General features: G+C 37.9%; 1 long non-coding RNA gene across 1 annotated transcript; it reads right to left on the reverse strand.

Annotated features, from left to right (window-relative positions):
• Positions 1–7,165: 7,165 nt before the first annotated feature.
• On the reverse strand, positions 7,166–10,267 carry LOC110699651. The gene is made up of 2 exons (XR_002506957.1): positions 7,737–10,267; positions 7,166–7,442 (listed from the first exon to the last, which is right to left on the reverse strand). It is a non-coding gene; the product is annotated as an uncharacterized LOC110699651 (long non-coding RNA).
• Between the last annotated feature and the right edge of the window lie 4,807 nt (positions 10,268–15,074).

Here is a 15,074-nt window from a genome sequence, read left to right on the forward strand (position 1 = left end):
CCTGGGATGAGACGTCATGTCGAATAGGTTGACTCTCCACAGGTATGATCACATGCTCCAAACTTCCAAATTGCAAAGTTTGAGCCTGAAAAGATGGTTCAATAGCTACTGAGGCATGATTTGACGTCACTGGCTCATCGACATCTAACTCGATTGTCCCATCCTTCGCCAATCGCATAATTTTCTACTTAAGTGTTATTTGATAGGATGACTGATCAACCTATGATACGGACAATAATAGGGATCGGATGTCTTGTTCATTTGCTCAGGGCGCTTTGACTCAGGCAATTCAATGACTTTGTTTTCAAGCAAGTTGTCTAACATGCCAAACAAGTTGGGAAAGGGTATTTCTTAGCTTGAAGCTCTTTAAAAATGGGTTTATCTTTCTTAACAAATCTTGAAGATGAACCCTTACTTTCTTCTTTCTTCTTCCCCGAAATCTTGATGGGTGCAGAAGAGGTAGTCACAGACAACGTCTCCTTAGTCGAACTTTTGGAGGACTTGTCATTTTTACGATACTCCTTCTTTTCTTTCTTGGCTTTCGAAGAAAGCCCTTTCTTCTTCTTGTTGTAGGTGATCCAGAGCTCCATGTCATGAGCTCTCATCGCCAACTCTTGAAAAGATTTTGGCTTGATGCCCTTTAAAATGTAATGTAGTTCCCAACTCATCCCATTAATACACATCTCGATGGCAGAGGTTTTAGTCACACGATCTTTACATTCCAAACTTAGAGCATGCCAGCGGTTGATGTAATCAATGACTGGTTCTTCATCCCATTGCGTTGTTTGAGTTAGCTCAGTCATGCTAACGACACACTCAGTGCTGAAGAATCGACCCAAAAACTCCATTTCCATTTGATCCCAACTGTCAATGGACTCAGCCTCTAAGTTAGTGTACCAGTCAAAAGAGGTTCCCTTAAGAGAACGAACGAATTGTTTAACAAGCAAAACACCCCTGGTACCACCATTGCTACATGTCTCTATGAAGTGTGCAACATGTTGTTTTGGGTTACCCTTTCCATCAAAGAGTTGAAATTTTGGAGGTTGATATCCGAATGGCATTTTTCAGCTCATCTATTCTCTTCGTGTAAGGCTTCACATAATGTCGGCTATCGTGCGAACCTCCCCCTCCAAGTTGGCTCTTGACAGCATCGGTTATCATAGCTTGAACTTGTTCAGAAGTGACTGAATTTTGTGGCCCATTTAGCTTTAATCACATCGATTTAATACTACCATCTGAATTGTCATCGCTTTCAGTCTCAATCGGTTGTTTCTCAAGCTTCTTTGTCAAAACAACAATTTGTTCATGTTGCTGTTTGATTTGAGCATCTTTTTCCTCCCCATATTTCTTCAGCTATTGAAGGAGGCTACTTATTTCAGGCAATTGTTCTTCAACCATCTTAGTATGCATCATCATAACAGCAACAACAGTAGGCTTAGGTGAGATTACACTAAACTCATTGTCATGTCCTTCATCAAAATGATCAAAGGATGAGTTTGTGTGGATGACAGGCTCGAACGAACCGAACACAAGACTCTCATGTGGTCCATGAGTGGAGGACGTGACAGACCTCACAAAAGCAGCAGGACGAACACGACTTTTTCGTGCTTTGGTTAGGACTGACGCGGCACGCAAGCTTGTTGCGGCGGAGTTAACAGCAGTTTTCTTCATCCCTCTAGTAGAGATGCCCCCAGTTTGGTTGTTAAGCATTTCAGCCAACTCTGCAGCCCTTTGTTGAGGTGTAGCAGAGGTCTTTACAGCGACAATGTTCTTTAAGGCCATTGCAAGATTTTTTTTTTTGAATGTACGGAAACAGAGATGAGAGGCAGAGATAGTCCCACCGGGCGTGCCAAAATTTGTTTACACAAATATTGAGTCTAAATAAATAAAGAAGGTAAATAAAGTAACAAATGAATTTATATTAATATTTGAATTTTGGGTACAATGTCTGTATAATAGTTTATAATAAAATAAACTAAGTCCACTGATTCTATTCCGCAGCTTGACGATGACACGTGTGTGAAACCTGTAGGGTGACGTTTGATGACGTCGATTTGAGCTTGAATGTAGGGTGACGTTGATGATGTCAACCTGTATTCAAGGGTTATTTGAATACACTTGAACGAGGGCTTATGAAGCTTAATCTCGTTCAGATATGTTTGAATGTATCTGAAAAAGTCGGCACGAATTTGATGTGCTTGTTGACTTACTTCATAGTGAATTCTGTTTGATTTTATGAGCTCTTGGAATAATGATTTCTGGATCCCCTCAACTGATGGAGGAATGGTGTATTTATAGGAGATGAGAACCCCTTGAGTGGACTTGGTAGGTTTAGGCTTCGCCCATTTAATGACTTAGAAGTCTTTTAACCTGGTCCATTTGATTTATTTTATAACCCGAATTGTATTTGATTAATTGTATTATTTATTTGGGCGGGACAAAAATAATTAGAATGGATTATTAATATGATTTTAACCCAAATGAATTTATTTAATTTAAATGTAAAACACTCATAAAATTTCCGTGTCTGCAGTAAGCCTTCAATCCAAATCAGCTCACTGGTGGTGTAGCTCATACTCTTGCACTCTGCCTCACAATTCTTTTGGATGTTGTTAGAGAAAATGGTCGACAATTGAAGTAATTAACAAAGAACAATTAAGAAATTTGATAGTAAAAGAGACAAGAAATTAGAAGGTGGGAAAATCCTTCAAGCAATTACTTGAAGACTATATAAAACCCACCCAAAGCAAGGAGAATAGTTGTATTGATTTCAATTAAAGTTTACAAGAGTAATCTCTCACTAATTTCCACTCTAAAGCACAAGGGTTTCAAGAACCCTAGCTCTAATTGTATTTCTCTCAATTTGGAAATAATGAACAAAATAACCCCAAATGGGTATTTATACCCCCGATAGATCTGGACAGAGTATCAGGTAGGCACGGATGTGCCAAATATGGCATGGACGTGTTAGCCCAGATAATCAAACCAGAAGCCACTGGTCGTCTGGAACTGCAGCTGCACGGACGTGCCAAATGTGGCACGGGCATGCAACCCCTGTTCGGGTCAAAGCTCGTAGTAAAACAGCTATAACTTCCTCGTTTTTCATAGGAATTAAGCTTTTAACCTATCGTTGGAAAGAACTTGAAACAAGCTTTCACCTTCAACTTGAATCACCTCAAAAATCCAAGTAGTTTGAGAGATATGCTCAGTTGAAATTGACCCATCCAATGCTTCCTTGTTTAACACAAGTAATTCATCCCCTTAGCTTATATGCCAAACCTCGATTGATTCTTGAGTCATATTCTAACAATTCTCCACCTTGACAAGATAATCAATCATGTCAAGTAACCACAACAACCATCCGAAAAACAACGGATGTAACCAACATCTTCAACAAAGATGAAACCACCTACAAGAGGTGTAACCACCCTTACAAGGGTGTAAAAAACAACATAGTGTAGACACCTAATTGTGTCTTCCCTAAAAAAAACCCAATGATGAGTACCTTTCACGTCTTTGATTAACGAGTTCGGTAAAGTGTTGAAAAGTCTCGTGAAGTTTCCTTAAGCCTTGACCATATTTCTACCTTACCTAAAATGTTTTAATCCAAAATCATTTATTTCGTGTCCTCAAAATCATTCATTTCATGTCCAATTTATAAAAACGTCCAAACCAGATTATTTTGGTCCATAATCCTATTCCAATTATTGTTTAGTTGGATGGGGTTGAAAAGAGCTTTCCAACGATTTATTATAAGTTCGAATCCGACTTAAAACGAATAAATTATGGCCATAATACTAAACCGAGCCCAAACCGAATTTAGGTCCATCTTAGCTATGACCCAATGATTATGTGAGAGTCCAAATACCATATTCCCAATCCTAAATCCATTAGGATTCATTAGGAGCTTCTAAAATCCTCTAGAAGGTTCTAATTTATCCTTTCCCCAAAAGATAAGATTAAAGAATTTGATATTGAATAAAACATCTCTTTTTTGATAATCCTAATCCCGGCCAAAATAGAATACGTACGGATATTTGATTAACGCAATCAGATTAGAAATCAAACTTTGTACGGATTCTTATCTTTAGAAAACCATCGTGGAACGACAGAACTATCGTGCCGCGATGGACCCTGTCGCGGCGCGATACTCTTATCGCCCTGGGATGAGACCTGTTTTATTCCGTTTCGAATTCTGATCTTTTCTGATCTCTTGGACTCTCTTTTTTCCCTATAAATAGAGGTCGTTTCACCCCATTTTCAATCATCAACAATCATCATCATCACCCCTAATCTTAATCATCCCATCTCTTCTCTCTCTTGATCCCATGTTTTTAGCCTTAGCCTAAGCACACCCTAAACATATCCTTGATACTCATCCAAATCAAACACCATACCTCCATCACAAGACTTGAATACTCCTAGCCATCCTCGATGTTGCCTTCGACCTCGACGTGAAAGGTTGATAGTTCTGAGGGTTTGGTCCCAAATATATATATTTCAATTCATAATTGATTTATTTACTTTCTTGATTTAACTTTCTTGAAGTTTACTAACGTGTGTATTGTTTTAATAGCAAGAAGATTGAGGCATCAAAGTGAGTAATTCGATTACGTAATTACTTTATTCTTTGATTTTGGAGTAGAAATCATGTTATTATGATTTCTAGTATCATGATTAGGATGTTGATTATGATTCCTAGTATCATGCTTGGGATGTTTTAATTATTTCTAGAATCATGTTTAAGATAATGCTTTCATTATGATTGTTATTAGTGACATGCTAGGATTGGTTATTAATTTGTTTAATATCATGCCTAGGATCTTACTATTAATGATATTTTGATGATGTTTTTATGATGATGATTGTTGTATTAATCATATGTTGCTTGATTATTCATGATTTATTGTTATTGCTTGACCACGCCCCTTTTTGGAGGTTTAAAGGGAATTTGTACTTGAAATCACACCTAATAAGATAATTAATAATTTGATTTTAGGTTCAATATGATTTTAATTTAAGTGATCACCAATATTAGATATGATTGTGCATTAATAGTCAACCAACGTAGATTAAACAGGTTTAGGATTAACTTGATGTATGTATGTTGATCGAAAAGCGCACATGAATATCATAAGAATTAAATAGAGGCCTATTTAGGGCGGGTTCAATCTCTTTTAGGTTGGATTCGTACCATCATCCCCGAACATCCAGTCATGGTTACGGACCACTATGGAGTTAGCGATCTCCGTGATCGTGAATGGGGTATAACCTTCACACCCGTGAACGGTTTACAAGTTCCTAAAACTTGTTGGTGACTCTTTTACCTCTAGCTTCTTTTCCTTGGAACAAGGTCATGCCTAAAAGCATGAACCACAGTAGGGCTCAAAGATGAGTTTGAAAAATTCCCTACACATAGCTAATAACAGCCAACCAAGTTTGAGCAATCAAACTTTGCAACCAATAAAGGCTTAGTTAACATGTCCGCCGGATTATCCGAAGTATGCACCTTCCCTAATGCTACCTTGCCACTAGCAATAGTATCTCGAATATAGTGATACTTCACATCGATGTGTTTTGTCCTCCTATGGAAAGAATTTTGATTTCTAGCTAAGTGAATGGCGCTTTGGCTATCACTATACATTATAGAAACACATCTCTCCGACCTCAACTCTCCAACAAATCCACCAAGCCATTGGGCTTCTTTGAATCCCTCCGTCAAAGCCATGTATTCGGCTTCCGTTGTTGAAAAGGCGGTCACTTCTTGCAATGCCGACCTCCAACTGATAGCCGAACCACTGAGGCAAAACATATACCCCAAAGTGGACTTCCGATCATCAAGGTCACCACCATAATCGGAATCCACATAACCAATCAAGTCATCTCCATTCCGCCCATACTCAATACAAGTGCTAGAAGTACCCCGCAAATACCTAAGGATCCACTTGACGGCTTGCCAATGTGCCTTTCCGGATTTTCCATGTACCTACTCACCACGCTTACGGTTTGAGCAATGTTCGGTCGAGTACAAACCATTGCATACATAATGCTCCCAACCGCAATGGCATAAGGAATGGATGACATGAACTCCTTATCCTCCTTGAAATTTGGAGAATCCAAGGATGACAATTTGAAATGAGATGCGAAAGGAACGGAAACGGGCTTTACTAGTACAAAAACATTCATTTGCGTCGCTCATTTAGGGTGTATTTGCGTCGTTTCTATGTGCAACACAACAGCTCACGAAGCAAATGACGCAAAGTCATTTGCGTCGCTCATTGTGTCACTTCTATGAGCGACGCAAATAACACTTATTTGTGTCGCTTGTTTACATATGCGTGACGCAAATAACAGTTATTTGGGTCACTCGTTTGTTAAATGAATGACGCAAATAACTCTATTTCATAATAATTGTTCAGTCATTTACGTCACTTATTTGTTAAATGAGTGACGCATATAACTCTATTTCATAACATTTGTTCAGTCATTTGCGTCACTTGTATTATAAATTAGTGACGCAGATGATTGGTTTGAGGAAGAGAAAATGAGTTATTTGCATCGGGTTTTTATTGGTGGTTGCGTGGGGGTTTCAAGGAGGGGGGATGGTGGTTTAGATGGTAGCGGCCGGAGCGGCAACTCTAGTGGAGGGGGAGGTCCGGCAATCCGACGAGGGAGGTGGCTGGGCGGCCTGTCGGAATTTCTTGGGTGGTTGGGGTTTTGGCTGGGTGGTTTTTTTTTTAATTTTGATTTTTTTGTTTTTTTTTTTATTTTTTTCTTTTTGTTATTTTTTTTTAATTTTTTGACCAATCAGGACTTGACACGTGTCAAGTGACCTGATATAACAGGTTTAGTTATCGGTTGGATATGAAGAATGATAAGACACCTTAAAGTTGGGATTATTGAGGAATAATCCAAAGTTGGGATTAATGAAAATAAATTGGTGAAAGTTGGGATTAAAAAACGGTATTAATCCTTCATTCAATGAGTGATGCAAATGATGTTTTTTTTTTCAAATTTATACATTAAAGAAACACTATTTTTTTTTCATCAATTGTATCTCTTATACTGTAATGTTATAATGTAGGACAAAATTAAATCTTAATAAAGTAATTACATAAGTATATTTTTCTGCAGAGTTTCCTTTGTATTTTGGCCAACCCATAAATTTGGAAATGATGACAATGTATTATTTAACAACCTGCCAAGAAGTTTACAACTCAACATTATTGGTATCATCAACCAACACAAGAACATAGACCAACCCAAAATGTTGGTAACCCAAAATACATTCATTTCAAGCCTAAGAACTAAGGCAAAAAAGTCTAAAAAATAAATGGAGTTAGTTTAAATCTAAATTTCAACATTGCTCAAACAATAGTTTGACCAAATATCTCAAACCTCATTTATCTCCTCCCGGTATAAGGTATTGTTCTTGAAAATTCCTGTTAACACAACACAAAAACCAAAAAATAATCAATTCAAGAGTACGTGTAGCCAATTTAAAATAAATTGATGAATCAGTAATGAAAACAGCCCATACTATAATAAGATCCTCACTACTACGATGATGTTGATGTTGAACTATTTCAAACATAAAGCGCAGGACATAGTAGCCACATCTCACGTCATCCCAATTGTTATATTAGCAAGAGCGTATAATGAAACTCTAGATTGTGAAATTGATATTAGGTGATGAAGAGCTATATTATGTTGCTTCAATTGTGATGTTAAATTACCTTTAATATGAGAGAAATCGAGTAAGAAATCAACTGGTACCTCAAACTATAGAACAATTAACCTGAAAATTCAATGAATAACAAAAAGATTAGAGTTAATCTGAATATGTGAGAGAGAAACCTTTACATTCTCCCCTGCAATTCACAAACAACTTAACAACAAAAGAGCTCTCCGTAACAAAATGCCGTTGCACCCAGCCACACCACCGCACTCACCAAAAACCACCAGCCACCTGCTGCACTTACACCAAAGAAAGTACAGATAAATAGTGATAGATTTTGTGAAATCAAAGTTTACATAAAATGTAAATGTCTGATGCTAACACCAATGTAAATGTCTGATGTTAGCACCTCAGTGAAAAAGTTGCACATCAGAGTAAACCATTTGCTTTAAAGAAACCCCGATCCATAATTAATCAATATTCAAACTAAGCTATACTTCATCGAAAATCAGCACGGAAAAAAAAACAAATCAAGCTAATGACCTTAACTAGCAAATTATCCATCTTTCAAGCAGCATGATGAAGCTTAAAGATAATATCAGATCAATTATATAATTTAATAAAGCAAAACATAAGATAGCAGCACAATCAACTTGAGTGGTTCAGGATCAATATAAAGAAGTAAATTGAAAACCCATAAAATCATGATAACAATTCCATAAATTATCATACCTAGAAGCGTAAAAGTTAAAAAAATAAAATAAAATAAAAAAGGGAATCAGAAGTAAAAACAACTAAAATTAAAATTCATCACTACGATCTTAAACCCAATATAAGTCACAGATCTGTTAACTATTACTAAAACAAAACATTGCTGACATTATCTCTCTTCAAAACTGTATACGTGTCGCATTTTTATGAAATTTTTTCCCACCTAAAACCATTGATGATGCCATCTTTTTGTGATAGTTTTTTTTTTTTTTTTTTCTTTTTCTTTCTCTGAAAGGATTTTTTTTTCTTTTGTGTGATACTTCGTAAACAAGCTAATTAAATTCTTTCAACAACTTTAATCTAGGAAACCAAAGTATAGTAAATTGAAATGACAAATGTATTCCTTTCTTTTGATTTAAAGATCTCTCATTCCCTCTCCTCAATTCCTTAACACTAATATTCAAACGTTTAGAAATTTCCTAAAATATTCAAACTGTATTTCTTTTAAAAAATCTCCTTCCAATGAATTTATGACAAAATTTGAAAATATTCATTGTATATACGAGTTCTATACTATAACTTTTTTTATTAAAATCGTGCATCTCACGGGGATAATGTATACTACGAGTACGATTTAACACTAGAGATTTCATTAACAATCCCCAATTTCTACCACACAATCAAACAAAAACCAAGGGTTAAAAACAAAAATCCCAAAATCAATCAAAATTTACAAATCAGATAAGAACCATAACTCAAGTCAAAGCTAAAAATTTTAGCAAAATTAACACTAAAATTTAAAGGGTAGAACATATAAATCACAAAGATCAGTATATAATCGAAACAATATAATTAATTGTAGATGAAATCTGAAAAAATTGAAAGATGGGTGATCTAATAATACTGTTAAAAAGTGTCAACAAGAAAAATGTAGGGAAAAGCGACGAACTTTGATAATCAAAGTAAAAGAAAGTAAAGATAATAACTTGTGGTAGATTTTGTGAAATCAAGGTTTACATAAAATGAGAAATTCAAAAACCCCTCGAACTCAACAAAGCAGGCGAGCGAGAACTCCAGCAACTTTACGAGCTACTCCACTCCACCCAAATCTTTACTACCTCACCAGTGCTGCCACCGCATAAATCAGCCATTGCTGCCCCTGCTCGCCACCAACAGCAACATCAACAAGTAACAATCTCTAAATTCTATGAAAATAGTGAAGAAAAAACAAGAAGCAATCTTACCTTGGGTGAAATCGACTTCACAAATTCACCAAATTAAATGTAGAGCCTAAATGCGAGAGAACCGAGTTTAAACCCTAGCTGCTATAGGAGGTCGAATTTCAATGCTTATTGCTCAAATTTGTTCGGATTTTTGGTCGAAATTTCTAGGGTTTTTGGGGGCGAAATTTTTTAGCTTTTGATTTGAATTTTTAGTCATTATTTGCTCGAATTTAGGGTATTTTGCTCGATTTTCTGCGGTTCTCATAGTTCGAATTTCGTGGAGGGTTTTGGGTCGATTTTTTGCTCGAAAATAGGGGATTTTGGCTCGGATATGGGGGGTTTTGGGTCGAATTTGCTCGAAAAAGGGGGCTTTTGGCTCAGATTTGCTGGGGTTTTGCTGTTGAATTTGATGGGGTTTTGAAGTTCGAACGGCAGCGAGAGTTTTTTTTTGTATAATGAATGGGATCGAAGGCAGCGCTGAGTGGGTTGAATTGCATACTAAGACTACTAATAGTGATAGTCATTTGCGTCACTCCATAAAGAAAGAAGTGACGCAATTTACTCACAAAGTTATTTGTGTAGCTTGTCAATAAATAAGTGACGCAAATGACAATATCATATGTGTTGTTCCTATTAATAAAAGCGACGCAAATATGAATAAGCTGAAATATATCAGATTTTTGCTTCACTTTATAGCTAATGTCCGACACATATTACTTATAATGAAGCCAAAATATATCATTTGTGTCATTGGTTTCTACGAGTGACGCAAATGAGCATTTTTCTACTAGTGTAGCATCTCTCCAAGACCTTTTCAATGTACTTTTCTTGGGATAAGTACAAACTCCATCTCTCACGATTTCTTATAATCTCCACGCCAAGAATTTTCCTTGCCGGGCCCAAATCCTTTATTTCAAATTCCCCCTTTAACATTTATTTCACCTTCTTGACCTCAAACATGTCTTTTGCCGCTACAAGTATGTCATCAACATATAGCAAAAGATACAACAAAGAGCCATCACTCACCTTCTTCAAGTATACACAACTATCATAGTCACTTCGGGAGAAACCATGCCCCAACATACATTGGTCAAATCGTCTGTACCATTGCCGAGGTGATTGTTTCAAACCATACAAGGACTTCTTTAATAAGCATACATGATCCTCCTTACCCTCAACAACAAAACCATCCGGTTGCCGCATGTATATTTCCTCCTCAAGCTCTCCATGCAAGAATGCGGTTTTCACATCTAACTGCTCCAACTCCAAATCATGCATGGCAACAAGAGCAAGTAATGAACGAATAGAAGTGTGCCTTACCACCGGTGAGAAAATTTCATTGTAGTCGATTCCCGGAACTTGGCTAAAACCATGTGCTACAACTCTTGCTTTGCACCTTGGCTCCTCAATCCTTGGAATTCCCTCTTTGTACTTATAGACCCATTTGCAATCAACAATTTTCTTGCCCGTGGTTTCTCTACAAGCTTCCATGTATGATTCTTGTGAAGAGATTCCATCTCTTCTTCCATGGCCAATTGCCATCTTTTGGAGTCAATCAACACACTCCATTGCTTCGGTATATGAAGATGGCTCAACATCGACTACATCACTAGAAACATTCAATGCATAGGCCGCCATCTCCTCAAAATCGAATCGAACCGGAGGCTTTATATGCCTCATAGCTCGTCCATGTGCAAGACTTAATTTTTGCACTTGGTGGGAAGATTGTTCCTTCCTAGGGGTGGTGGACTTCTTAGGGGAGGAAGTGGAAGGAACATCTCCACCTTTTTGTGGTGTTTCTACACCACCATCATCATTAAGAACTTCATCAACCTTCTCATGAGTATGTATCAACACCGTCAACATTCTCCACCTCCTTCTCGGCAAACTCAAAAGAAAAAGTATCACCCTTTTGAAGAAATACGGACTCATTAAAGGTAACATCTCGGCTAGTATGATTCTTGATGTGCTAGGGTCCCAAAGTCTATAACCCTTGACCCCATCCGTGTATCCTAAGAAGATACACTTCTTTGCTCTAGGCTTCAACTTCCCGTCATTCACATAGGCATAAGCCGGACAACCGAAGACTCTCAATCCGGAATGATATCTCGGCGTACTCGACCACATCTCCTCCGCCGTCTTCAACCCAAGAGCGGTGTGTGGTGACCGGTTTGCCACATGAGCCGCCATTTTCATCGCTTCGGCCCAAAATCCCTTGCTTAGCCCCGCTTGGAACAACATACACCGAGCCTTTTCAAGCAAAGTCCTATTCATCCTTTCTGCCATTCCATTTTGTTGCGGTCTACCGGTACAAGTGCGATGACGAGCAATGTCTTGGTGAATTCTTTCTCCACGAACTCAAGCCCATTATCCGTTCGCAATCTCTTTATTTGCCTTTCGGTTTTCTTCTCAATCAAGGTTTCCCAATCTTGGAACTCCTCAAAGACTTGATCTTTGCTTTTCAAGAAGAAAACCCACCCCTTCCGTGAATAATCATCAATAAAGGTGAGCAAATAGCGGTGATCACCTAAGGATGGCTTTCTATAAGGACCCCACAAATCCAAGTGAATATAATCAAGTGTACCCTTGGTTCTATGTGTGGCCGCCTTGAAGCTAACCCTTCTTTGTTTCCCGAACGCACAATGCTCAGAAAATTCCATAGAACCCGTAGCTTGATTACCCAATAGACCCCTCTTGGACAATTCCGACAAACCTCTTTCACTCATGTGCCCAAGCCTCATATGCCACAACTTCGTATTATCGGACTCAGAAATTGACGAAGACACTGCCGATGCCGAACCCTCAACCGCCGACCCGATTAACTCATAGAGTGAGCCAATCTTCTTGCCTTTCATCACAACTTGAGCCCCCAAAGCAACCTTAAGTTCACCATTTTCAAGAGTGCACCGGCAACCATTGCTATCCAAAGTGCCCAATGAGATCAAGTTCTTAGTCATATCCGGAACATGACGCACATTTGATAGAGTGCGGACCATTCCATCAAACGTCTTGATCCTAACCGCCCAAATCCCCGCAACCTTGCAAGCCGCACTATTGCCCATTAGTACCACTCCACCTTGAACACTATCATAAGTAGAGAACCAATGTCGATTGGGAGTGATATGATAAGAACACCCCGAATCAAGTATCCATTTGTCATTGAACCTTGAATTCGATTCAACCGCAAGAAGAATTGAATCATCACTATCACTGTGAGCCACCGCCGCCGAATCATCATGGTAAGATATACTAGCAACACTTTATCCTTTATCCTTTTTCCCCTTCTTCAGGCAAAACTTTCGAATGTGGCCTTTCTTATGGCAAGCACGACAAACAACATTCTTAAGCTTAGATTTTGATCTAGACTTAGAAGTACCGGATTTAGCACCGGAATTGTTCCTCTCCTTTGGTCTACCTCTCATCACAACAAGACCTTCAACACCATGACCAAGGTCATCATTTCTAGTTGATTGATTTTCAATTAACTCCCTTTGCAACAACACATTCCTAACATCCTCAAGTGACAATTCATCTCTACCATACACTACCGTCTCTCTAAAATGCTTATAATCAGGAGGCAATGAACACAACAAACGTATAGCTAAATCCTCATCATCTAAAGTAACATCTATATTATGCAAGTCCATAACTATAGAATCAAACTCATCAAGATGAGATTTCAAGGATTTACCTTCTTCAAGTTTGAGGTCATGTAGTTTGCTCTTCAACAAAAATCGATTGGTCACCGATTTTTTCATGTAGAGCGACTCAAGCTTCAACCATAACCCCGCCGCCGTTATTTCCTTCGCTACCTCCCTCAACACCTCATTAGAAACGCTCAATTGAATCAAGGAGAGAGCTTTCTTGTCCAACTTGTTGAACTTCTCCTCCAACATAGCCGAAGGCTTCTTCTTAATCCCAAGCATTGCCTCATCCAAGCCATTTTGAACCAAAATGGCATTCATCTTCAACTTTCATAATCCAAAGTTGATTGACCTATCAAATTTCTCAGTTTCAAATTTTGAACCTCCCATGACCAAAATACCTTCAATCTTCAATTAACCAAGAACAAGCCCTAATTATACCCAAAGATCTAATCTTGGCTCTGATACCAATTTGTTAGAGCAAATGGTTGATAATTGAAGTAATTAGCAAAGAACAATTAAGAAATTTGATAGTAAAAGAGACAAGAAATTGAAAGGTGGGAAAATCCTTCAAGCAATTACTTGAAGACTATAAAACCCACCCAAAGAAAGGAGAATAGTTGTATTGATTTCAATTAGTGTTTACAAGAGTAATTTCTCACTAATTTCCACTATAAAGCACAAGGGTTTCAAGAACAAGAACCCTAGCTCTAATTGTGTTTCTGGGGATAATGAACAAAATAACCCCAAATGGGTATTTATACCCCCGACAGATCTGGACTGAGTATCAGGTAGGCACAAACGTGCCAAATATGGCATGGACGTGCTAGCCTAGATAAATCAGACATCAGCTGCACGGACGTGCCAAATTTGGCACGGACGTGCAGCCCCTGTCCTGGTCAGCGTAGATAGCTTGTAGTATAATAGCTATAACTTCCTCCTTTCTCATTGGAATTAAGCTTATGAACTATCGTTGGAAAGCTCTTGAAACAAGCTTTCACCTCCAACTTGAATCACCTCAAAACTCCGAGTAGTTTGAGAGATATGCCCAGTTGAAGTTGACCCACCCAATGCTTCCTTGTTTAACACAAGTAATTCATCCCCTTAGCTTATATGCCAAGCCTCGATTGATTCTCGAGTCATATTCCAACAGATGTTACTATTAATTTATTTATTCGTTTCTTAGAATTTTGCTGAAAATTGGCATGCATGAATCCCAATCTACATCACAACATCCCTTGATCGAGTACAAAATCTGAAGAAGTAAGATAAAAAGAATTAAGGTTGATATATAGTACCTTTTCGATACTTAAGAACATGAAGAACAGCTAAAGATGTGATTATATAGGAGCACCAAAGATGGAATTAGCTGCTGGACTACTACATAAGAAATGTCAGGTCGAGCCATATTCAAGTACTTTGTATCAAGTTCCCCAATTAACCTTCTGTAAATTTCAGGTTCAACCAAAGGAGGTCCATCTGTTGTACTCAAATTCGAGTTCTTAGGATGAGGAAAAATTGCTTCACTACAGTTTAACATATCAGTATCTGTCAACAAATCAAGGATATTTTTCCATTGATTCAAGAGTATGTGTACCAGATTTATTCCTTGACACCTCAATTACAAAGAGATACTTCGAATGTCCTAAGTCTTTGGCTTGCCTTTCGTTTGGTTAGCGGTCATAAATCATGGAAATGATAATAAATTTGGGGTAAAACACCCAAGTTCACTACCATCAGTACCTTGGTAATGGAACTTCATACCCATACATGTGAATTTTTTCATAACCTTCCATTACCACTCAACACCACTTTGCA

Source organism: Chenopodium quinoa, unplaced genomic scaffold (assembly GCF_001683475.1).
Source record: "Chenopodium quinoa cultivar QQ74 unplaced genomic scaffold, ASM168347v1, whole genome shotgun sequence".
NCBI lineage: Eukaryota > Viridiplantae > Streptophyta > Magnoliopsida > Caryophyllales > Amaranthaceae > Chenopodium > Chenopodium quinoa.